Below are 14,586 nucleotides of genomic sequence, written 5' to 3' on the forward strand. Positions count from 1 at the left end.
TTAAAGAAGAACGTCCTTAAAAATGTTTTTTTTTTTTTTTATAATAAAAAGAAAATGAATCTCCTCACTGCCACAGGCAGTCTTTGTTTTACAGACAGTGTAACGCCAAAAACATCACAAACCCAGACTGGGATAACCCAAAAATAAATAAATAAATATTTACATAAATAACTAAAATTGCGCCCTTTATGTGATCGGGCTGTACGGCGCCCTAGGCGGTTGCCTAGTTTGCCTATGCCTAAGGCCGGCCATGTGTTCATGTGAAGATCCAAAGGATAACAAATTGCAAAACATTTACAACTGACATGAATATCTGCATTACTTATGGTGGAAAAAGAATATACAAAGCTGGAACTGGTATCCTGTCCTTCAGTGACCCAATTCTGGTACATGAGACCTGAAATGCACAACGTTCAAAGATGTCAAGTGTCATCCCTTCATACATTAACTATGCATGATGTTGATTTTCAGTTTAGATAATTTCACCACAATGCGGGTACTGCAACCGTCTATCTTGTATCTTATAGCTATTACTGTCTTGGTGTTATTTTGAATGCCTTTAAATTGATATCTTGCATAATGCTTAGAAATATTCAGAAATAAAACACTCTTGTATCCTCTTATCAGTACTTCACACAAGGTGACCACTTTGGCATGTTACATCCATACTGAGATCATCCACATTAAGTACATGTACATGGGAATGCATACCAACACCAACATGGGTAAGGGATTTTAGTGCAAGAGCTTACAGGACTATTCAAACTATGGTACTTGTCCAAAAGCTTTGGGTTATGATTCAGTGGTGCACACAATTGTCTTTTCCTTTGAGTGAATGTCAGCAGCAGTACACCAGTAACTGCAAGGAAAACTCAGTGAGGAACCTTTAAAAATAGGCATCCAGCAGTCATTCCACAATGCCCAAAGTTTCACTAAGCCATGAGCAACAGACTTAAGTTGATATTTGCAGGATTCATTCTATGATCCTCAAAGTGAAACAGTTGGCACAGTTTCAATAAAAAAAAAATCCCAAATGTAAATCACCAGAGTTGATTTTTCGAGATGCTCACTAATTGACAATACCCTTTCTAGCAGTACTGACTGCCATTTACTGCCTGCAACCCATCCTTTGACAACTTTCAGTTGAAAAAAAGCAAAGCATTTCCTCTGCTTCACCCAGCCACCTCAAGATACATGTACAGTGCAAGGATTACGTCAACTCATATGCAAGGGCACAGTTTGTGACAAACTCAACACCACAACTGCTGTTCATAACTGCTTTTTTACCCTTGCGTCATGCTTTTGCACTGCTTACTGTTCTCCGCTCTTGTTCACAGAATGACAAATCCCCAAAATACAACAAATTGCTATCTATGCACAATGCGTATACAAATGACTGCTGCAAAACAGCGTATTGTTAAATAGAGACTATTAAACTTCTACCTGGCGATGAAGCTTTATTAGACAAGTTTGATGTGCACAGTACTGCACCGCTTCAGTAATCCAGTGTCATGTCACTATAGCTATCATTGTATTTCTGCTACCACACTCAAATTACATTCCCTAAGTTGTATGACTTTCAATTCAATGCAATGCATAACAAGACTGTTTTGTTTTAAGAGAAACACATTACACATAATATTGAATTTATTAAAAGTACAATTTTAATGACGTACAGAGTGAACTGCAACACTGGTGTCAGTCACAGAAGTTTAGCTTGCACACAGTGCAAAATTACCTCCATTTCACCACATAAAGACACTGCAGTAAAAGAATGCACATAATTGCAGTTCATCTGCTAGGTAACCCAACACTGACAAGACAAAACCAAACTTTTGAGAAAACAATAGTTATACTTAAAAACAACTATACTCATGTACACAACACTGCATACACTTACTCGGGGAACGTCTTATAACATGCAACCAAAAAGTTACAGAATATAACACACTGCTTATAACTGGATTTCTACACTGATTACTTAATTGGCAATATACAACTGTTTTAAGATTTACTGGGGGAAACATCCAAAAACCCTCAACTGACTTGAATCCAGTATAGTCTGCTTCATCAGAAGGAAATCTGTCGGATTTGGTTTACCACACACGAGGGTATGACTACACGATGTCCATATCCCAGCTTTGGATTGTCATACATACACAACACACATGCACGATACGCAACAAACCTGTAAGTACTACACAGAAGTAAAAGAATGCTGTCAGCAATCATCACAACTGAGCAATTTAATCACAGGACACAACATAGAGAAGATTAATGGTCATACAACAACCAGAAGTATGCCTAACTATTCCAGATGTACATCCGCATTAAGAAGAAATGTCAATTGTGGTCTAGAAAGAGACTTATCTGCCTCTGTCCTTACATTTCTCCTGATTGCAGCTACCACAACACATACTATCAAACACCAGTCAATGAAATTAATCTTTAAGAAACCTTAACAGCTGTATCAGAGACTTGCATATATATGCACCAACTGCAAACCATGAAAGAAAGTAGCATTTGCTTGTACCTGTTTGTCGAAAATTTCCTCTGAACATCGCACGCATTAGTATGTGCAGAAAATGTGGTGTCAAGTAAGTGCTGTCAGAGCGAATGTTCGGTAATGCACCTGGGTGCTGGATCAAGTTCATTCATTTTCACATGTGCACGTGGTGATGCTGCACAGCAGTAGCATTCCAGTCTCACTCATTTGTATGCACCGCTGGCAAGAGTACCATTCAGTCTCTCCATTACTTGTGGGCGAGGGTTCTTCATCCTCACTACTGCTGCTACTTCGTGAATGCTTCGGTGGGCACTCTCATTCCTTTTTTAACGGGTTCAAAACTTTAGGGCACAATGGAACAGAACTTCCTTTGACTCGCCATTATCTGAGTACATATGATGTGGGTCTATGCCATTATGTGACACTACAATTGCACAATACCAAACAATGAGAAGCCACTCAGATTATCCTTCCGTCAATGACGGCATTCTGTTATTTTCAAGCAGTACTTTCTACTGAGGTAACACTTCAACCAGCATCTCTGGTATGCACCCTTGCAGGGGAACAAACCTGTACTGCAGTGACATGCAAATTCGATGGAAGAATCACTCAAGCCTGCAGGACAGTTGAATAATGTCTAAACTGATTAGGATCAGAATTAAGCTTACCTGAGTTGTAATCTCAAACAATCCTGTGCTGCACAGCATCCACTCCTGACTACTGTCTTTCCACAAAATCAGCCTTCCCATACATAAGCCTGTTTCTAGTTGGGAAAATATTCACTCATGCTGCTTTAAAATGAGGTGAACTTCAAATAGTTTTAAATTTGAGAAAGTTCAGTGTAAGTTCATTGTAACTTCATTGTAAACTGTAATAAAAAAACAACACGTAGCTAGATCAAGAACAAAACCAGCCCAGCAAGTCAGGACCCAAAATCCAGCAGCAGATAGTAAATTCAAAAATGTTAGCAGTAGTCAAGTCCAATCTGTATAAGTTAACAAACTTTATTGAGAACAGCCAGTAAACCAAGCGCTTTCACCCGGATATTACCAGGCTTTATCAAGGTAAAATATAACAGCATTGCAAAACTCTTCATTAAATAGTCTCATTAAGTCACATGGTAAATGTAAATCACATGATATAATTAATTAACCTAAAAATATAAAGGTTTAAAGTCGTAAAACACAATACAATTTATAGACTAAATCCTCTAATCATAACGCTGAAATAGCGTCCTTATAGGAAATACAAAACTAAAAAATAAAATACTGTGTTGTGTATGATAAAACATACTTAACCCAACATAATAAATTCAGGTAAAATATGTATATAAAATGCTCGTACACAATATAACAGTGAATTGTGAGTAAACAACTTAAAAATAAACTTATAGTACTTAAAACACATAGTCAGCGCCCGTACCCTAAACCAGAAGGGGTAGGAGTACTTCTAAAATCCTTGTAATGTGTAGATGTTTAAAATACTTAAAACTGAAACCACAAGACTTTAAATAACCAAATAACAAAATAATAGAGAATTATAGTTAATTGTAAACTGTATATTCCTACCTAACATACTTTATGGTGAATGTCAAACACTTTACCATGGAAATAGTACTGTATTGCTTTGTTAAACTCAGTAGTCACATTCTGTATAATTAAGTTCTTTGAATAAAATCTTCATATATAGTGTATTGAGATATTTTTGGACCTTTTTCTGTCCTGTTTTATTAGTTTAAGGTGGAGCTTATCTCCCCAGGCCTCTACTGAAAATGGACATGTATCCAGTTAGACTAGCCCGGTCAACAAATGTAAAATACATTTTTTTAGTAGCACTATACACTCGATTCCTCTTATGTCACTACATTTTGATTCCACTGTTGAACATACTATTAACTCATCACATCCAAGTGACGCCTCCAGGTGCATCTGCCATCAACTCCTACTGATGCGGCCAGACATAAAATATTGAGTGTTCATATTTGCATCAGTAATTCCAAAAACTTATGTACTAATTTTTGGTGAATTTGATGGTAAAGCTTGCACAATATCAAACTCAACTGCATTAATATTTGACGTTGGTCTTGTGTAGGTAAATAGATATTGACTTATTTAAAAATATATATAAAGATATGTTCACCACAGGGTCAAAGAATAAAATGGGCACACATTAAACCCACCAAAATGGGGAGGCTTCTCCAACCTTACCCACCACATGGGGGGCTGTGCCCCATATCACCTGAACTAAATATACCAACACAGAGATTACACAACACTGGGAAAAAGGGCACAGCTGACCCTGGTGCCCAATTGATTTATTTCCCAGTGAAAGCACTTTGGGTACTTTGTGATTTTGTTTTCAGGTTTCATCACAGTGACAATAGATTTGACTAAGTGGCCTTAGGATTAATCAAAAGAGAGAGAGAGACAGAACTATTAGAAAGTGCTGCTAGACTACCTTGATGGAAGATTAACTTACATCCACTGTCACACTTCTCGGCTACATAATCCAGAAAGGATGGAAATGAAGCAGGGAAAACGACTGCTTTCAGAGGTGTACTGGAACACACAAGAGCACATGCTTTGCAAATAAGCATCTTTTGACTTAAGGGAGCAAGTAGTCCACACCTCTAAGCTCAGTCCAGCCAAATTAAGTTGGTGCAAACACACTGCAATATCCCCCTCTGTTTCCCTAATGGGACTGCCATTTCCCCAAATAGTCTATCAGTCTTGTTTACATCATGGAATGATTAAGACAGACGAAAAGACAAGACAAAAACTGGTCATGGAGGTTGCCAAGGAACCTACAGCAACACTGAAGGAGCTGCAGGAATTTGTCAAGTACTGGCTCAACAATCTCCTGTATTCTCCATGTGTCTGGAATTTGGGGTAGGCTTACAAGATGTAAGCCTTTTCATGCACCGAAAAACATCCAGGCCTGGCTAAAATTTGCAAAATAATACATAGTCTCCCAAAAGCATGTGGGATAATGTGTTATGGTCGGATGAGACCAAGGTTGAACTTTTTGGCTACAATTCCAAAAGGTACGTTTGGCACAAAAACAACACTTCTCATCACCAAAATAACACCATCCCCCAAGGTGAAGCATGGTGCTGGCAGGATCATGCTTTGGGGTTGCTTTTCTTCAGCTGCAACTGGGCCTTTAGTCAAGGTGGAGGGAATTATGATCAGTGCCATATACCAGTCATATTTGGCCCAAAACCTTCAGGCGTCTGCTATAAAGCTAAGATAAATAGGAATCTCACCTTTCAACACACCAATGACCCCAAGCATGCATCCAAATCAACAAAAGAATGGCTTCACCGGAAAAAAATTAAATTTTTGGAATGGCCCTGCCAGAGCCCAGACCTAAATCCAGTAGAAAATCTGTGGGATAACCTGAAGACGGCTGTGCACAAGAGATGTCCTCGGAATCGGACTGATTTAAAGTGTTTTTGAAAGGAAGAGTGGGCAAATTTTGCCAAGTAAATATGTGCCATGCTGATAGACTCCTACCCAAGAAGACTGAATGTTGTAATTAAATCAAAAGGTGGTTCAACAAAGTATTAGTTTAAGGGTGTGCACACTTATGCAACCAGCATATTGTACTTTTTTTTTTATATATTTTCCCCCTAACAGAATCGTTTATCAATTGAATTGTACAGATTATAGGTCTCATTAAAGGTGTGAAAAGTTTTGAAATGATTTATTGTGGTCTCATATTTTTATATTACAAAAACCTAGCATTTTAACAGGGGTGTGTAAACGTTGTATATCCACTGTATATACACACACGTATATCTGTATGCCTCAGCAAGCAAATTAGATCACTAGTAAAAACCTCCCAAACCAATTATGAGTTGAAACTAGCCTCCAAAACAAAGGGAAACCACAAGCCCGTCCTCTGTTACGTTATGAACCTCCATGGCAAAGCCCAAGTTTGTTCCGAACTAGTACTTAATGGTACCACTTACACTGATCCTGCTGACTTAGCCAATCTGCTGGCTGATAGGTTCAGCACAAACTTCACCCCCTTATCACCCTCCTTACTTCAGCACAACCCTCACCCCCTTATCACCCCCCAAAGTCCCAGTCAACATCCCCGATACTTGTCCAACAACTCGCATCTCTGTACATCAGCTGTTAAAGGCCCTATCCAAGGCAAAGAACACAGCTTCCATGGGACCTGATAGTATCCCAGGCTGTATTCTGTACAATCTCCAGCAAAAACTATCTTTGCCAGCACCCTATTCAACCACACACTAACTACAGTCTGCATTTGAGTGTAGAGAACTGCCATAGTCATCCCTTTGCACAAAGGTGGTGCCAATACTGACCTGGGAAACTATTGCCTCATCAGCTTGTCAAGTCTGATCTGTAAAGGCATGAAGCATATTAATATGGATCTCATAAACAAGGACATAGGCAAGCTCCAAGCACATGAACCCATCCAATTTGGATTAGTTAGGGTCAGATCTTGCCTACTTAACATAGTCAGCTTCTTTGAGACTGCCAGTCACCAAGGCCCTGGATGAGGCAAAGTCAGTACATACAGCCTACCTTGACCTGACCAAGGACTTTGATACAATCCCCCACTCTGGCATCATCAAAATGCTAACACAACTTGGTGTTAATCTGGATCTATTTAGATGTGTGGTCAACTGGTTCACAGGACTCACAAGGTCAAAATAGGCACTGCCACCTCCAACAGCAGATCTGTCAAAAGTGGTGTTCCCCTGTGATCGGTCATGGGACCCCTACTGTTTGGCATATACTTCTCAGAGGTCCAGGTAAAGACAAAGGGACTCTGGCTGACCAAGTTGGCAGATGACTGTAAGCTATGTGCTGTCATTGACACCTTAATTGATGTTAACATACTGCCAAGAGGGTCTCTCTGTTACAAATAACTGGTGCCAAAGTCATGGCCTTAAGTTAAATTCAAAAAAATGTATTATCATACCGTTTGGCAAAAAGATGGCCCCTACTGATTACCACATCAATGGCAACACCTTAAGCAGACAATCTGTGGTGAGAGACCTGGGTACTCAAGTTGACAACTATCTCAGATTCTGCCATCATGTGGTGGTAGTGGTCAGAAAAGCCTTTTACTTGGTTCATATCATAAGTAAAGGGATTGCATCCAGACAAATGGCGCTTATTACCTATCTGTACTCCTCCCTTATTAGACCTAGAATTGAGTATAATGCCCACTTTGGTATGTACCTCTCCAAACACCTGCATGAACAGGAAAGGCCATAGAAATACTTCACAAAGAGAAGCCATGGCCTCCAACACCTATCCTAAGTGTGGACAGGCTTAAATCACTATCACTTAACTAAGTATCATACAGATTACTCAGAAGTGATCTGGGTCTCTCCTACAAGGCAGTGTCAGACACAGACCTACTGGAGATGCTCCATATCCGTAAGTCTAACTCCTTGCACATTACCCGCTCGATAGGCCTAAATCTAATATGTAAAGGAAGAAACCAAAAACACGCACAAGGGACAGAGTGCACAGTCAAAACCAAAGCAAAGAGAAAATCCAAAAACGGACCAGCACAATGGTAATGCAGCTAAAATAGATTTATTGTAAGCATCAATGCCATTTATAATAAATAAATGGCTTGCAAACCGGTTTTGGCTATAAAAAGCCTTCTTCAGTGCCGACACAAAAATATTCAACAGTTAGGTAGCTCCAACATCCTGGTCTTATATAGGGAGACATTTAAAGACATATTACAGAGAAAATGTTAATTAAGTAATATCAACATATCATGAGTCACTACAAATGAATAATATCAATAAAGACATAGTACCAACATAACATATTAATAAAATGTGATAGTACATTATGCATAAGCAAGCAGGCTAACATATTATTCTATTTCATTTAATCCAGGTTTGAACAAAGCCCCTAACCTGGTTATCCACATTGTTTCCATGCTGTCAAGTTTATTATGCCAACCTGCTTTAAAGTTTCTATGCATTTGAATTTTGTCTGTGATGATAAATTTAAAGAGAGCAGTTGGATGATTAATGGTGTGTTTGTAAAGAGCATTGGACAAACGGTGGTTTCTGATGGCACTGAGGTTTTCACTAATCCTCAGTTTGAATGGTCTGGACATCTGACCAACATAGAATGAGGAGCAGGTACATGTAGCTAAATAAATGACCCAGTCCGAACTACAGTTCCCAAAAATGTTAATCTTGTATACTTGATGTATTTTTGCTTGAAAATTCCTTTGTTTTAAGAATGTGTTCACAGGCACTGCAGTACCCGCAAGGGAAACACCCCACCAACATGTCACCAAATAAAGTAGTTTGAACTGACATCACTGGTGTGTATCTCTTGTAGTGAGTTAAACGAGAATGTATGGTCCAACCTCTACGGTATGAAAAGGCACATTTGTCTGGTAAAATATCATTCAGAAGTTCATGAGACTTAAGTATGTCCCAATATCTGTTAATGATTTCCCTAAATCTGAATGTGTTGTTGCCAAAAGTGGTTACAAACCTAATCGGTTGCATAGAGTTGAAGGTTTCATCATGCTTCAAATGTTGGTACTGTAATAGGGTAGGGTGTGCCATCTGCCTAGTGTAATCAATAGTATGAGAGAGATGATTCCTGGCATATCCACAGTTAATAAGCCTGTGTGACAGGTCTTGTGCACAAACTTAGTATTGTTCTGCTGATGAGCATATGCGTTTCATACGCAGAAATTGGAATTTGGGAATGTTTCGGATGATGTGGCGGGGGTGAGAACTAGATGCATGTAGCAGTGTATTGTATTGAGGAAACTTCCTATGTACACTAGTGGCCAATGTGTGATCTTCCTGTCTAGAAACAACAACATCCAAAAAAACAATTTCTTGATATTCAATATTTAAAGTGAATTGTATATCCCAAGGATTGTTGTTGAGATACTTAACAAAATCAAACACATGGTCCTTATCCCCACGCCACACCATCCAACAATCATCTAGATACCTTCCCCAGATGTCCAAGTCATTAATATGCAAATTATGATATACATCATAAATAAATGATTGCTCAAAAAATCCCATAAATAAGTCAGCATATATGGTAGCAAAAGAAGCCCCCCATTGCCATACCTTTGATCTGCCAATAAGGTTGTCCATCAAAATAAAAAATATTTTTGCACAGCACATACTATAAGTTTAACAAGAAAATTGTTGAAACCAGTGGAATATAGTTCAGATTTGCTCAACCAATAAGAGATTGCAGCTATACCGGCCTTGTGAGGGATGCGTGTGTAAAGAGATGACACATCTAAAGTACATAACCACCAATCCGCTTCCAATTGTGAATCCTGAATAATAAGAAATTCTGTGGTGTCTTGTATCCTTGATCTGACATAAGACAAAAGCGGTTTCAAATAGTATGTGAGGAAAGCGGAAAGTGGTTCCGTAAGAGAACCTCTCCCAGAGACTGTGGGTCTACCTGGGGGGTTAGTAGGGTGTTTATGGATTTTAGGAAGAAGATATAAATATTGGGGCATAGGTTCAACCACTTTAACTTGTTAGCAAACCTGTCTGCTGCTAATACCTTCTTCTGTCGCTAAATCCAAGAAAGAGTCTATCTGTGCCTTAAAGTTAGGTGTAGGATCCACAACCATCTTAATATAAAAACGGGCATCTGACAGCTTTTTATAAGCCTCATCCTTATATCTGCTGTGATCCATGACAACTACACCACTCCCCTTGTCAGCTGGAGTAATGACAATGTCATTGATCGAGTTGAAGTTCAGTTAATGCATATCTCTCTGCTGGGGTAAGATTATTGGTGATAGGTTGGTATCTAGTGGAATATGTGACATCAACAAAACCTGCTGGAGAGACAGGTTTGTCTCCCAGAGGCTGACCCATCTCAGGAATAGACTTCCCATACATGTCAGAGTACCTCACTGACCCTCTTAATACGCAACCCTGATGAGTGGATGGGAAACCATAAATTTGTCCCAGGGGTTTCACCTTTGTCCCTCACTGAGAGGGGGTGACAGATGCTGACTGAGGTTTCTTTTTTTGGGATAAACTCTTGGCTAGGCTTGTAAGGGCCCCAGTACAATTAGTCTAGTAATCTCCTATGATCCTGTGTGTGTCTTTATATTTCATATATAGATATATATTATATTATACATATATAAATTATTGGCCCTAGATGTGAGTGCATGCATGTGTGCCTTCTGTGGAAGGTTGGATGCCGGGCTGGCAACTTAACACTGTAAAACTCCACTGCCAATCATGAATGGACAGTGATCCGCTGTGGCGACCCCTAACCAGGAAAAAGCCGAAACAATATATGTTTAAATATATATATATATATATATATATATATATATCTCTACCTACCTACATACCTACATACCTACAAGAGAGAGACTGATATAAAGGCCATTTTGCACAGGAACACCACACGTACGAGTTTATGTTTGGGTATAATCCTCTTATGTACCACAGGCAAGAGCCATGGCTTCATCAACAGAAAAGGATGCAAAATGTAAAGTTTGGACTTTAAACAACTGATCTCAAAGTTCTTTCAAGCTAACAAATGCACAAACAGCCCTTGGCAACAACATTGTGTAAAGACAGAACATCATAAGGTATTCTCTAATGTTAATGACAGATCAGTTATGCAAATAAGCCACCTTTCATGTGTCTTACTATCTACAGGTGGCTAACTTGTGAAGCCAGATGAATAACAAAGACTGTGGCAGTCGGAACAGGAAAGGCCAGGGCAAGCTGAGCTAACGGGTATTATGCTGAGGAGATGAATGTACTATTCAGACATCACGACTCCTCAGTCTAACTTCAATTGACTGTTCATCCACAAATTATGAGGGTGGTGGTATGCATATTCACATGATCTCTAAGACAACAGCTTAGCACATTCACAGTAATTCAAACAATAGCATCAGATGAGACATGAGAAGTACCACAGAGGAAACCATTTTTAAAACTAAAGGTACAGGTTAATATTATGGCGTTATAATAGATCTGGGAAAACATGTTGATACCAACCTCTATTTTAACCACCACATTGTCACTGTGGTCAAAGTCCTTATATGTGGCACATGTATTTATTTGCAATTTGATTACCGGGGAAGTCCACTGGGCCAAATTGACCCATTTTCAGTGGAGGCCCAGGGAGAAAAGCTCCAAGATGCATTATACAGTTTAGATACAACTGATAGTTAATATTAAAGATATTATGTAGAATAGTTACTCACAAATGCATTCAGTATCATGCATAGTTAACAAATTCATTAAGCTAAAAGGGTAGGGATCATACAGTTTCATTTGAGGAAAACAAATATGGGTTAGGTGTGGAAACAGTTTACATACAAACCTTTTAAGAAAATGTAACTACACTTTACATACACATATCAAGAGTAGAATGCTATTTACAAGGTTGGGCGGTGTAAGGGTAGCTGTAGGAGTTGATGAGAGCTTAGAGAGAAGCTCTAGAAATAGTTGAGAGCTTCAATAGGCTCATAGGAAGATAACAGAGTTCTAGAGCTTGGGAAACAGAGCGAGAACCCCCTTGGATTAGGTTGGGTAAATAATTACTAAGGGTTTTGCATCCAAGAAGAAAGAGGTCATTGTCTCGCTCTACTCTTCCCTCATTAGGCCAATCATGGAGTACAATGCTCCATTTGGCATGTACCTCACTAAACCCCTGTAACAACTAGAGAGGCCACAAAACTATCTCAGAGAGGATCCTAGGCCTTAAACAGCTGTCCTATATGGACAGACTGAAAAAAGTCCAACTACTGTCTCATATTGCCTACTTAGAGGCAATCTCTGCTTGACTTACAAAGGAATGTCTGACCCAGCTTTGTTAAAATGCTAAATCTGAAGAAATCCCAATCCCTCCGTACCACATGCTCCAAAGACCTCAACCTCATTACCACGATCAACAGAACATGCTGGAGGGTCAGGTTCATAACCCAGAGACTGCCCATGCGATGGAACTGACTTCCCATACATGTCAAGCAGAGCACCTCACTGGCCCACTTCAAAAGAAATCTTGATGAGTGGATGGGAAATAGAAAAATCACCCCAGGGATCACTCCAGTGGCTTTTCTTGATAGAGGCACTGTGGACTAAGGTTAGGTGGCACAATGCCAGGGTAATCCTAGGGTCTAGGCTTCTAAAGGCTCCAGGGCCATTAGCCTAGTACACACCTATGAACCTATGAATGGAATACTTGATCCCATGTTGATTGTCTAAGGGCTCTGACTTTGCACTGAATCCCCTATAGCCTTCTGAGAGGGGACCTTTGCCTGGCTTTGAGGGCTTTGACTACCTTTCTCTGATGTATCTTTAGCACATGCACAAAACGGACAAGACCAGATCATAGGAGCTAAACTTTGGCTTTTGAGATAAACAGAGCATTTCAGACAGTCAGTTTTGTCCCACAAGGATCCATAGAGTATGGAATTTGCTCAACAGCCATGTAAAGTAGTTCTTCCCTGCCACCATGCAAATGAAACCTTGGCAAATGTACGTGAAATAGTTAAATAACCCACAATCTAGCCAGTAGATTTACATGGTCAATGTGTATTATAGACTATCACAATCTGCAGAATGCAGTCTGAGAGACATGGCTAAGATTATAAAGGCATGGTGGGGTTTTTACCCTAGGAATCACTTGTTGGGTCACGTAACCAGTGATCGAGCAATAACATGAAGAATAACTTTGACAATGACATGAGGGTTTAAATTCAGAAAAACAAAAAGCCAACAGCAGCAAAATGACAAACAAGGCAAGCAACGGTAAACGCCAATAACTAGTCCACCAGGTGAAACAAAAGATTTATTAAATCCACAAATAGATGAGCGCTTTCGTCATACAGACTTCAACAGAACAGGGTTTAAATTCACAAAACTGATTCAGCCCAGCTGACATTGCAGTCCTCCATTAGTATATTAATTTGTATTAGAAAAAATATTGAAACCCTGGCTGTGTAAATGTCAATCGCTACATGAACTACAAAATGAACTGGCACTTCACCTAAGTGTCATGTTTAAATCATAGCCTCACCTCAGGCTTCGTGCCCACTGAGTGGCACACAGGTACAGTTATCCCACTCCACAAGGGGGGATCCGCCTTGGATCCCGGTAACTACCGTCTCATCACTCTGACTAGCCTTATCTGCAAGGGCATGGAACGCATTATCATGGAACTTCTAAACAAAGACATTGGCAGCCTTCAAACACTGGACCCCACCCAGTTTGGGTTTGTGAAGGGCCGACCTTATCTCCTGAACCTGAATTACTTCTTCGAATTAGTCTCCAGAGCTGTGGATGAGGGTAAGGCAGTCCACACAGCCTATCTGGATCTTGCTAAGGCCTTTGACACCATCCCCCACTCTGGAATCATAGATAAACTTACTAAGCTGTGCATAAATCCCTATGTCACTCGATGAGTTGCCAACTGGCTTACTGACAGAACCCAGACTGTAAAAGTAGCAGACTCCAAATCCAACTCCAGACAAGTGGAGTACCTTAGGGCTCAGTCCTGGGACCACTATTGTTTGGCATCTACTTCTCTGAAGTACAGGTCAACACTAAGGGACTCTGGCTAACAAAGTTCGCAGATGACTGCAAACTGGGAGCCATTACTAAAGCCCCAAATGGTGTGGATATTCTACAAAAGGGCCTTACAGAAACAGATGCCTGGTGCCAGAGCCATGGGCTCAAGCTTAATGCCAAGAAATGTATAGTTATTCCCTTTGGAAAAAAAACATGTACCCATGAATTACCACATAGGTGGCAGTACACTAAACATCAAAAGTGTGATGAGAGACTTAGGGGCACATGTGGACAGTGGTCTCACCTTCGATAACCACATCACCACAACAGCCAGGAAATCCTATGTGGCACACCTCATCACTAAGGGCTTTTCATCCAGAAAAAAGGAGGTCATTATCCCACTACTCATCCCTCATTAGACCCATTATAGATTATAACGCCCCATTTGGTATGTACCTCACAAGACATCTGCAACAGCTGGAAAGGCCACAGAAATACCTCACTAAAAGAATCACAGGCCTAA

Source organism: Protopterus annectens, chromosome 6.part1, assembly GCF_019279795.1.
Source record: "Protopterus annectens isolate FY-2018-M chromosome 6.part1, PAN1.0, whole genome shotgun sequence".
Lineage (NCBI taxonomy): Eukaryota > Metazoa > Chordata > Ceratodontiformes > Protopteridae > Protopterus > Protopterus annectens.